The sequence below is a fragment of the Melozone crissalis genome, unplaced genomic scaffold (genome assembly GCF_028551555.1).
Source record: "Melozone crissalis strain CALT ecotype California unplaced genomic scaffold, PUWL_Pcris_2 ptg000017l_1, whole genome shotgun sequence".
Lineage (NCBI taxonomy): Eukaryota > Metazoa > Chordata > Aves > Passeriformes > Passerellidae > Melozone > Melozone crissalis.
In genome coordinates this window covers 5,892,632-5,901,660 of record NW_026535795.1, presented here as the reverse complement: position 1 = coordinate 5,901,660, position 9,029 = coordinate 5,892,632, and positions in this window count along the sequence as shown.

Here is a 9,029-nt window from a genome sequence, read left to right as displayed (position 1 = left end):
AGGAAATTTTATCAACTAAGGAGGTTCTGCTTCAATTTAAGTCTAATAAAGCATCAATAAACTAAACACTGTCTTTAATTAGCTCCTCTAGCAGTAGTTCATCAGCACAGACTTCCAGGCTTACATCCCCCCATCCCATAAATGCTCCTAAATCCACCCACCTGGGCTGGGGGTTTGGGAAGAGCAGCATGAGGAGCAGGAGACACGGGGTAAAGGCATCACCGTAAATGGAGGCACTTTGGGTTTACCCTGGCTCGCTGCTGGTGGAGGAGCAGCAGAGGGAACGAGCGGGGCTGGGCAGAGCTCGGCGCTGCCGTCCAAGGCAAACAGCGGAGCAGAGGGATGGGATGGGATGTTCCAACAAGGATCCTCTGTCCGGGGCAGCTCTGCCCGTGTCCCCTGGCCAGAAAGGCAGAACAGGCTCCCCTTGTGTGCCCTGGAGGTTCCTGGAGCCCCCTCCGGGCTGCCCGAGCCAAGCTCAGCTCAAGGGGGGCTCCCAGGGCAGGCTGGGCTGATCCCTGCCCTGCTGCACATCCTTCATTCCCAACGGGAACACAGTGGGGAGAGCCCCCCAAACCTGCCCATCCCATTGCTCACCGTGCTGCTTCAGCTAGGGAGAAACTGCTGCTGGTTTAATCATCATAACTATCTTCAATCACTTGATAATAAGTATTTTCAGTCATTGGATAATAACTATCTTCCTTAAAAAAAATATATATAGTAAGTATCTTCCTTAAAAAAAATATAGTATCTTCCTTAAAAAAAAATAAATACAGTAAGTATCTTCCTTAAAAAAATATATATAGTATCTTCCTTAAAAAATATATATCTAGTAACTATCTTCCTATATATATATATATGTGTGTGTATATATATATATATACACACACATATATATATATATAAATAGCTATCTTCCTTAAAAAAAAATATGTATGTATATATAAATACTCAGCTCCAATCCTGAGACTGTTTTACAGTAACAAGGTAAAGGATTTCAGCTCCTGCCAGCTTCTTCCATGAAAAACAAAAAACACAGGAGGGAAAAACTTTTTTCTCCAGTAAATAACCTTGTAAAATGTGTCCTTTAAATTAGACATTAATGTTTATACTTAAGATACACAAAAAAAGGAAGAGAAATATAAAATATATTATGTCCCCATCTCAAGCTTGGGGAGCAGTCAAGGGAGCAGAGTGAGGGCAGGGCAGGCAGGGATATCTGGGGCTGCTGAGGACGGAGGGAGCTGTGCTTGGAAAGGATGATGGGCAGGGGGATGGACTAAAACTTCTCCCGAGAGGACAGAGCACCACTGTGAACCTGCAGCTGACCTACAGGAGGTGTCTGGAGTGGCTGTTTTCCCAACAAGGACCAGGGCCAAGCTCATTAAATGAGGAGCAGCCTTGAGACAAACTCCTTGACAGGAGGGATTTTCCCCTTCAGCTGCATAAACTGTGCAAATTATCAATACTGGATGTTAAGCCTCAAAATCTGAATTAATTTTAAAAAGGAATTAGGTAAATTCATGAAGGACAGGTCTTGGTATTGAACACCGAAATCCAGGTGATTACTTCTGTTTTCAGTGATGGAATTTACAAGAAATTATTAGTGGACAAGTCACTCACAATTTCTTCTCCTCTTTCCCTGATTTCTGCTACTGGTCCACACCAGAGCAAGGATCCAGGCCTGGAGGAATTTCTGCTCTTCTTCAGCTCAACATCTGAATGTCACAACCCCAGGGGTTTCACACTGACATTTAATGGGAAGAGCACCTCACCAATTCAGGAGAAAAGGGATGTTAAACCAAAACCCTGTGCTCACAGCACTGAGCTCTTATTTAACCTCAGCAGTGTCCTTTGCAAATCTGAGCTTTCCCCCAAAGCATTTTGTTCCCTTTTTTGAAGGGAATGTAAGGAATACACCCAGCAAACTGCTGTTAACTCCATCCTGGAGATGACAGAATTTCAGGGTTGGGAAAAACAATCCCTAAATATGTCTCCTTCACTCCCCACCCATGGAGGGATTAATTAGATTGAATTACTTATCAGCTCAATCTGCAGATGAAAAGTGCTTTCCCCAGCATGGCTTTGGAGTCCAATCTACAATGGATGTGCAGAGTCCCTTCAGCTAAATCTCCCCTCCAGAGGAACTGCAACATTTGAATTTTCTGTTTCCATAGATTAGGAAGTAGTTTGACTCATTAAGTGTTCAGAAAAGATAGAGGCACCTCTGGGTACAGCCAAATATCTTTGTTTTCAGCTCCCAACTTTGTTACATCAAATAGAAGGTGCAGCACTCTTTGATTTTTTTGTTTCCTTCTTTTTTTCCATAGCGGGGCTGAGGAAAAGACAGGAAGAAATCAGATGAGTTTTTTTTGAAAAGCTGTAAAAAGATTAAAAAGCTGTTTGTAAATCTTGTCAGGAGTGAGCACGGAGGACATCAGGAGCTGTCACAGCCATCTTTGTCCCTGGCTGCAAAGCTTGCCTTAGTCCTTTGCCTAAATTCTGTCCTCTCAGTGGCAGTCAGGCCTGCATTTCAAGCAGAGAGCTGGAGAAATCTCCCGTGCAGGGAAGCAGAGTCTGGCAAGACCAGGTGCAGATTTTTCCTGCTCTGAGCTGCCCATCTGATGGCAGCAGGCCGCAGCCAGCCAGCACTGCTCACCCCACACACCAAATTTGATTTTGCTTAAACAAAAAAAAACCCCTAAAAAAAACTTTAAAAGGATTTCACTGCCAACATCAACACAATAAAACCCCTGATTTGATTTTATAAAATCCCTTCCCCGGGCCAGCTGTCCTTGCCAGAGAGCATTGCCCTGGGGGCAAGTCCTTGTCCCCAGCAAGGTGTGCTCACCTGGGCTGGAGCCCAGAGCTGGGCTGGCAGCAGTGCCCAGCATTGTTTGGCAGCCAGGCCCTCCCTGCTGCTTCGGGAAAAGTTGTTTCTATTCCAGTAAAGGTCACAGGCCACCCCCGGGCTATTTGTGCTTAACTCATTTGTGCCCAGGCCACAGCAAACACCAGAGGCCACCTGGCATTCACCCTCTCCACGTGAAGCAGCACATCAGCAATTCTGGGGGCATCTTGCACATCCACAGCAGCCAGGGAATGCTCCTGCAGCAGTAAAGCCAGCCTGGAGGCTGCTGTGCACCAGGGAAGCACATTGCACCCCGGAGAATCCTGCACTCCTGGGCTGGAGTGGGCAGCAGCGCTCTCAGAGAAAAGTGGAAGATTTATTTCCATCTAGTGGCAGAAAACGAACACGGTATTCAGCAATTTCTCATTACTCAGTTACAAATCTGAGCTGGAGCTCTCCTGTCATTGAGTGTCCTTCATTTTGTTCCAGAAAAACAAATTGGGATGTTTGAGCAATATGTTGCATATTTCTACAGAAAGGAGAGGCTGCTAACCTGAAGTAATTAAGTGGAAGCCAAAATAGTTTGGTTGGCTTCAAAGTAACAAATGGGGGGATCTTTGTTGTCCTTAAAATTGCAAACAAATACAGCTCAGTCCTGGTCCTCCAGACCAGAACTACAAGGAATAGAACTTCAGATTGGAAAACAAACAAGAAAACAAACAAACAAAGAAAGAAACAAACAACACTGCAAAATTAAATTCTCCCATGATTGCATTGCTTCGGGACCTGCAGCTTCAATGAAAACACCACCAAGTACTCACCTTCTTTATTAACTAATAAAAGTTTTCATTGGGAAAAAAGAAAACCAACAAAGAAAAAATGACAACAAAAGAAATGCAAGAAATGCTCTTACACAACAAGACACAGAACTTTGTCACCTCCACTTCCCCATTCCTCAACAAATTCCTCTCTGATATGCTTTGTGCTCCCTCCCAAGGTCTGGGACCAGCTTAGAGATACACCTTGATGTGGGCAAGAAGCTTCAGGGAGTTGCAGCAGCCTCAGCTCCAGATTCTATCTCTTCTTGCCAGTCCTGCAGCAACACTGGGCAGCCTGACCTGACTGGTGAAGCCCTGTCTGTGCAGATCAGATTTGTAATTCAAGTCCAGTGCATTGAGCTGATCCCCAAAGGTGACAGCTGATGGCTGGAGTCAATAGGCAATTTGTGAACACAGAATTAAAACAGCAATTCCCTCTTGAATGGTATCAAGCTTCAATGAAACAACAACACACAGAAGAGGTTCTGTAAGGAGGAAAATTCCTCGTTTGACCTTGATCACAACAGCCTTTATATAGGCTGGCACATCAATTTACATATATTAACCATCCATGTCAGCAGAGTAGGGGAAAAAATGTATACACAAGTGGGTTTTGCCCTAGGTAGTAAAACACCATTCCATTGAAGGCAAGATGAGCAATCCAGTGCAAACTGCTGATACCAATCTCAATCAGAAGTGGTGAATTTTTTTCATAAAAGACACACTCCAGCCTTTCTGCCTTTCCTGGCAGAAGCTGATTTATCTATTGTAAAATTCACCAGCCTCAGCCACGCTGAGCAGCCTCTCTGAGGGAGCACACTTTGGCAGGGCTTATAGGGACAGACAAGAACTGGTTTCCAAATTGTGCAGAGCTGATAGCACTGGATTTTCCTGCTGGAGCAGCAGTCATGATCCTGGTGAGGTACAACATGACTGTTCTTGGCAGTGCTTGCAGCCAGCCCTGCCAGAGACTCGGTCTCTCCCACTCATTCTCAGCAACTCCAAGTACACGGAGGCTTCTCCTAGGAGATCTTTTCAGTATTTTTTTCATCTCTTCTGTTTTTTAGCCAGTTTAAACATTGCCATCAGGGCAGTGTTGGTGAAATTCACATTGGAGGCAAAGCAGCACTTGAGGATAAATGCAGGGTGGTTTCATCTCACCTAAAGCAAACATCAGTGCCTTGCTCAAAGCACGAGCTGACCTTTCTTTTCCTGCCTTCCTGAGGAGATGCAGCTCCTTGCTGACAGAGCACAAATGGCTGGAGCTGACACGGCCAGGCAGCCTCTCCTGGCCTCCTGCAAATCAGTGACTGACCAGCAGGAATGATCACACTGCAGAGCTGACAGAGCAGCAGGGTTTACAGCTTCCCCACAGGACAGCACAGCTCCGTCATGTTTTTCTCATGGGATTTTCAGTTTTCGCTCCATGGCTGCATCCTGCAAACCTCTGCCAAAGCAGTGGGCAGCTGCAGAGCCTCAGGGGGTTCCTGTGGAGTTTGGAGGGGTGATGGTGAAGCTGCTGACCCAAACTTGCTGCAGATGGCTGCTGTGGACAAACCCTCTGGAACAGGAGAAGAGCATGAGGAGGGAAAGCAGGACACATCCCCAGTGCCTGCTCCACACCTCAGAGGCCATGAGTGTTTGGTTGTGTGGAGTGAGTGAGCCCAGAGTCACTTCTGAGCCTGCATCTGCCTTGGAGGACACCTACACAGATCAACAATGGCACTTGCTGCTGGTCTGGGATCAGAGCACAGAGTGGGACATGGCAATGCAGCACTGACCTGTCCTCCCTCAAGTCCAAGCCTTGTGTCTTCTGCTTTGTTTTCTGGTCTAGATTCCCCTTTTTCTATCAGCTTTTACTGACTGTGCTCAGTCTGAAATCCAGAACACACATCACCGCTTCCTTGGTGTTTTGGTTTTAGGTCATTAACTCTGGGTGTTCAGAGAATAAAGGGCCCAAATCCTCTCTCCAGAACCAGCATGTGCTGTTTACTTTCAGTAATCCCATGTGAAAACTTTGCACCCCACACAGCAGCCCTTATAGGAAGAATGGACACAGCCTGTCTGTGGAATAAGAGCAGTGATGTTATCAAACACAAATGGCTTTTTTGGTGTAAAAATCAGTAAAACTGCCTCTACACAGCAAGTAGAATTCAGTCCTGCTGACCAAGAACATAATAGAAGATACTTTAAATTTGTACAAGGCCAAGTGCAGTCATCTGGAGTACTCACATGGCTGTTTGGCTCATGGAGGAAACTGGAATCTGAATGTGGAAGCCCACCACAGCTGAAGGATTTGTCAGAGAACTCTTGCTTCTTGCAGGAAAACTGCTTTAAAAGTTACCTTTTTCTGCTGTAATAAGTGCCTCTGTAGACAGCTAATAAAAATTTCAGAGTACATAAATTTATCTGCACTTTAATTTCTATTTATAGTTCTCCTTAAATAAGGAGGCAAACAATGTCTCCAAACTGCTCCTAAGTAAGAGTCTGAAGTTAGACTGTGAAACTCCAATGAAATACAAAGAAGTTTTTGGCTCTATTAATGTTGGCAGCTTCCTTTCTCCTTTGTTACTGCCAGGGAAGAATATTCCTGACACCAGCACCTGGGTTGAAAATTAACTGAAGTCTCCTGAAAAAGGGCTGACCACCGTTCTGCTCCAGATCTCTTTGCTTTATTAGAATACTCTTTAAAAGATGACACTGCAGTTCAAGTCCAGAACCACTCTACAGAACAATGAATAGTGTTCACTGAAATCACCATTCCTGTGAACTTCACAAAAAAACACAGCAGGAAAATTAAAGATACAGTACTCCAGACTGACCAAGTTTCTGCTGGCATGGAAATGAAAGAGGGTTCTGCAGCTAGAGGCCACTCAGCCATTAGGATCAAACTCTTAATAATGATCATGGAAATCTTTCTTGATTTCTGTTTAAATCACTGATTGCTCAAACCTTTACCTGGGTCACTGAAATTTAGTATTTCAGCCAAAATAAGCTGTGTAGACTGCTACTCTCCAAGAGGACCACTGTATCTTTAAATGTATCCTGGATTAAACAAAGGTTTTATCTACACTTGTTAAATTATTGCACAGACCATTACACTGACAAGTACATTATGAACCCATGGAATGTTACAGTCTGGCCTGGAAAATAAAAGCAGCAGCATTATCCTTGAGGGAGAGCTGGCCAAGCACTTCTTGAATTGTACTAATTATTAACAGGTTTCAAAACACAAATAAAACATTTAAAAATAATCCCTAATTCCCAGGATTATGTTTGGGAGCACTCTCCAAGACTTTCACTGTTTTGCAAGTGGCACTTAGTTTGATTTCTTGACATTTTTCTTGTATCAGACTACCTGCAGGAATCCAGCTGTTCTGTATTTTCCAAAGCTGAAGCCATACAGAGAAATAAAAGCTGGTCCCCAGATTTGAACCAGACATTGCAATGTCCAATTGGTGCAGCAATTTCATCTCCTGCACATCTCCTGGCAGTTTGTATGACCTAAACCTGTGACTCAGGGAGTGGGATGAGAGGGAGCAGAGCCCATGGTGCCACCACAGCCCTGCCACCCCACACGCTCAGATTCATGGCTGGATCCAGGCAGCCTCAGCTCCAGCAGCCTGCACTCAATGCCTCTGCTCCTCATCAGGACAAAAGGGGAGGATTTGGGGAGAGGAGGAGGAGGAATTAAAAATTAAAAAAGTTTGATTCATAAACACTTGCTCCGCACATGCAACTCGATGGGATTTTCTTCACAGTGCAGAAACCTCCCAGCCACCTACTCTGAAAATAAGTAAAATTCAATAAAACAGTTGGTGTGCAAAAAAAGAAAATGTCTTTGTTTTGTCCTCTCCTCTGGAAGGCATGATGACACATTCAGGCTCAGATAAGTCATTAAAAAATGCCCATCAAACTGACCAGCTGGCACACTGGTTTGTGTCTGCAGTTACACCTTCTGCCATTATATTGGTTTATCTGGATCTCCCAGTAACATCTTTCTGCCAGTTGTAGCATTTTGTTGCTTCCCTGCAACACTGCAGAAAGAGAGATAGCAACTGCTCTGTCCCTGTCTCCTCAACTGGAGGAAAAATCCTTACCCAAAGCTTCTGCTTGAGCAGGGCTCTGGCTGTTTGATTTAGAACATAAAAGTTTCAAAAGATACAAAAATCAAATCAGAAGAACAAACAAATGGCTCATGCCAATCGTGGCTGCAAGTGATACATAAATAAATCACTTTTGTCCCAGGCAAAGCTCACAGGTGAGGAGAACATGCACACACACATCATAATACCACTGATTGAGTGGGCTGAAATAAAGATTCTCCTGCCACAAGCCATTTCAGGAGGTTTATGAAAGAGAAACTGTAATAAACTTATACAAAAGCTGAACCAGCTTCAGACTGGGGAGCAGACACATTGACAAGGAGGCAACAGAGGTGTAAGCATAAAAAACCAAAGTTATGTTTGACATGCAGCTAAGCTATGACAAAGTTATACTTGGAACTGGAGAAAAAGTAGAAAAAATTCCTTGTTTTAGTCAGGCTGTGAACTGCTGCCAATGGTTCCATGAGCAGCACTGCAAACCAAGAGCTCTCGTGCCTTTGGCACTTCCACAGGGTCTGTGGCAGCAGGGACACCCTGGGAATGGCTCAGCCTGGAGCAGCACTTGGCTCTGAGCAGCTCTGGGTGTGCAGAGGCTCAGAGACCACGAGCTTCAGACCACGCTCTCAGGAGAGGCAAGGGGGAAAAAGAAATCCCAACTCTCACAGAACAGGGTGAGAGGAGACTGGAAAAAATATTCTGTTCACCATCTGAAAGATCCTGGGAGTAGAAATACAGACTCAGGCTGTAAACAGAGCTACTTCTACTCAGACTTAAGCCTTTAAAATCTGCTACTTATGAGGAAATTAATTTTCTTTCCTTTTTAAACTGTTGATATTACTATCTGCTCAAAAACCCCTGTGAGAAGTAAAAGAAGTGGAGTGTTATTTAAGGTAACTTTGACACCTTCAGTTGGTTGTTGAACAAACTAACCAGTTTTAAAAAGAAAAGGCTTTTTAGGATCTACAGGGTTCACAGAAATAACTCCACGCTGGAAAAGCAGACCACAGAAAACACCATGATTTGAGTTTTCAAGTGAGCTGATTGTTTTCGTGCTGAGGGTACATTCACAACCCATCCCCCAAAATAAAATGGGATACCTATGATACCTCTGATGTTAAAAGTCACAATTCTTCTCCAGAAGTTATGGTTTGTGTCATGCAAAGAGATTTGTTGGGTCAAAACTGACACATAACTGAATCTCCTGTTCCAGTCCTTAATGCTGACAAAGAGGTTCTCATGATTCCAAAACAGTGT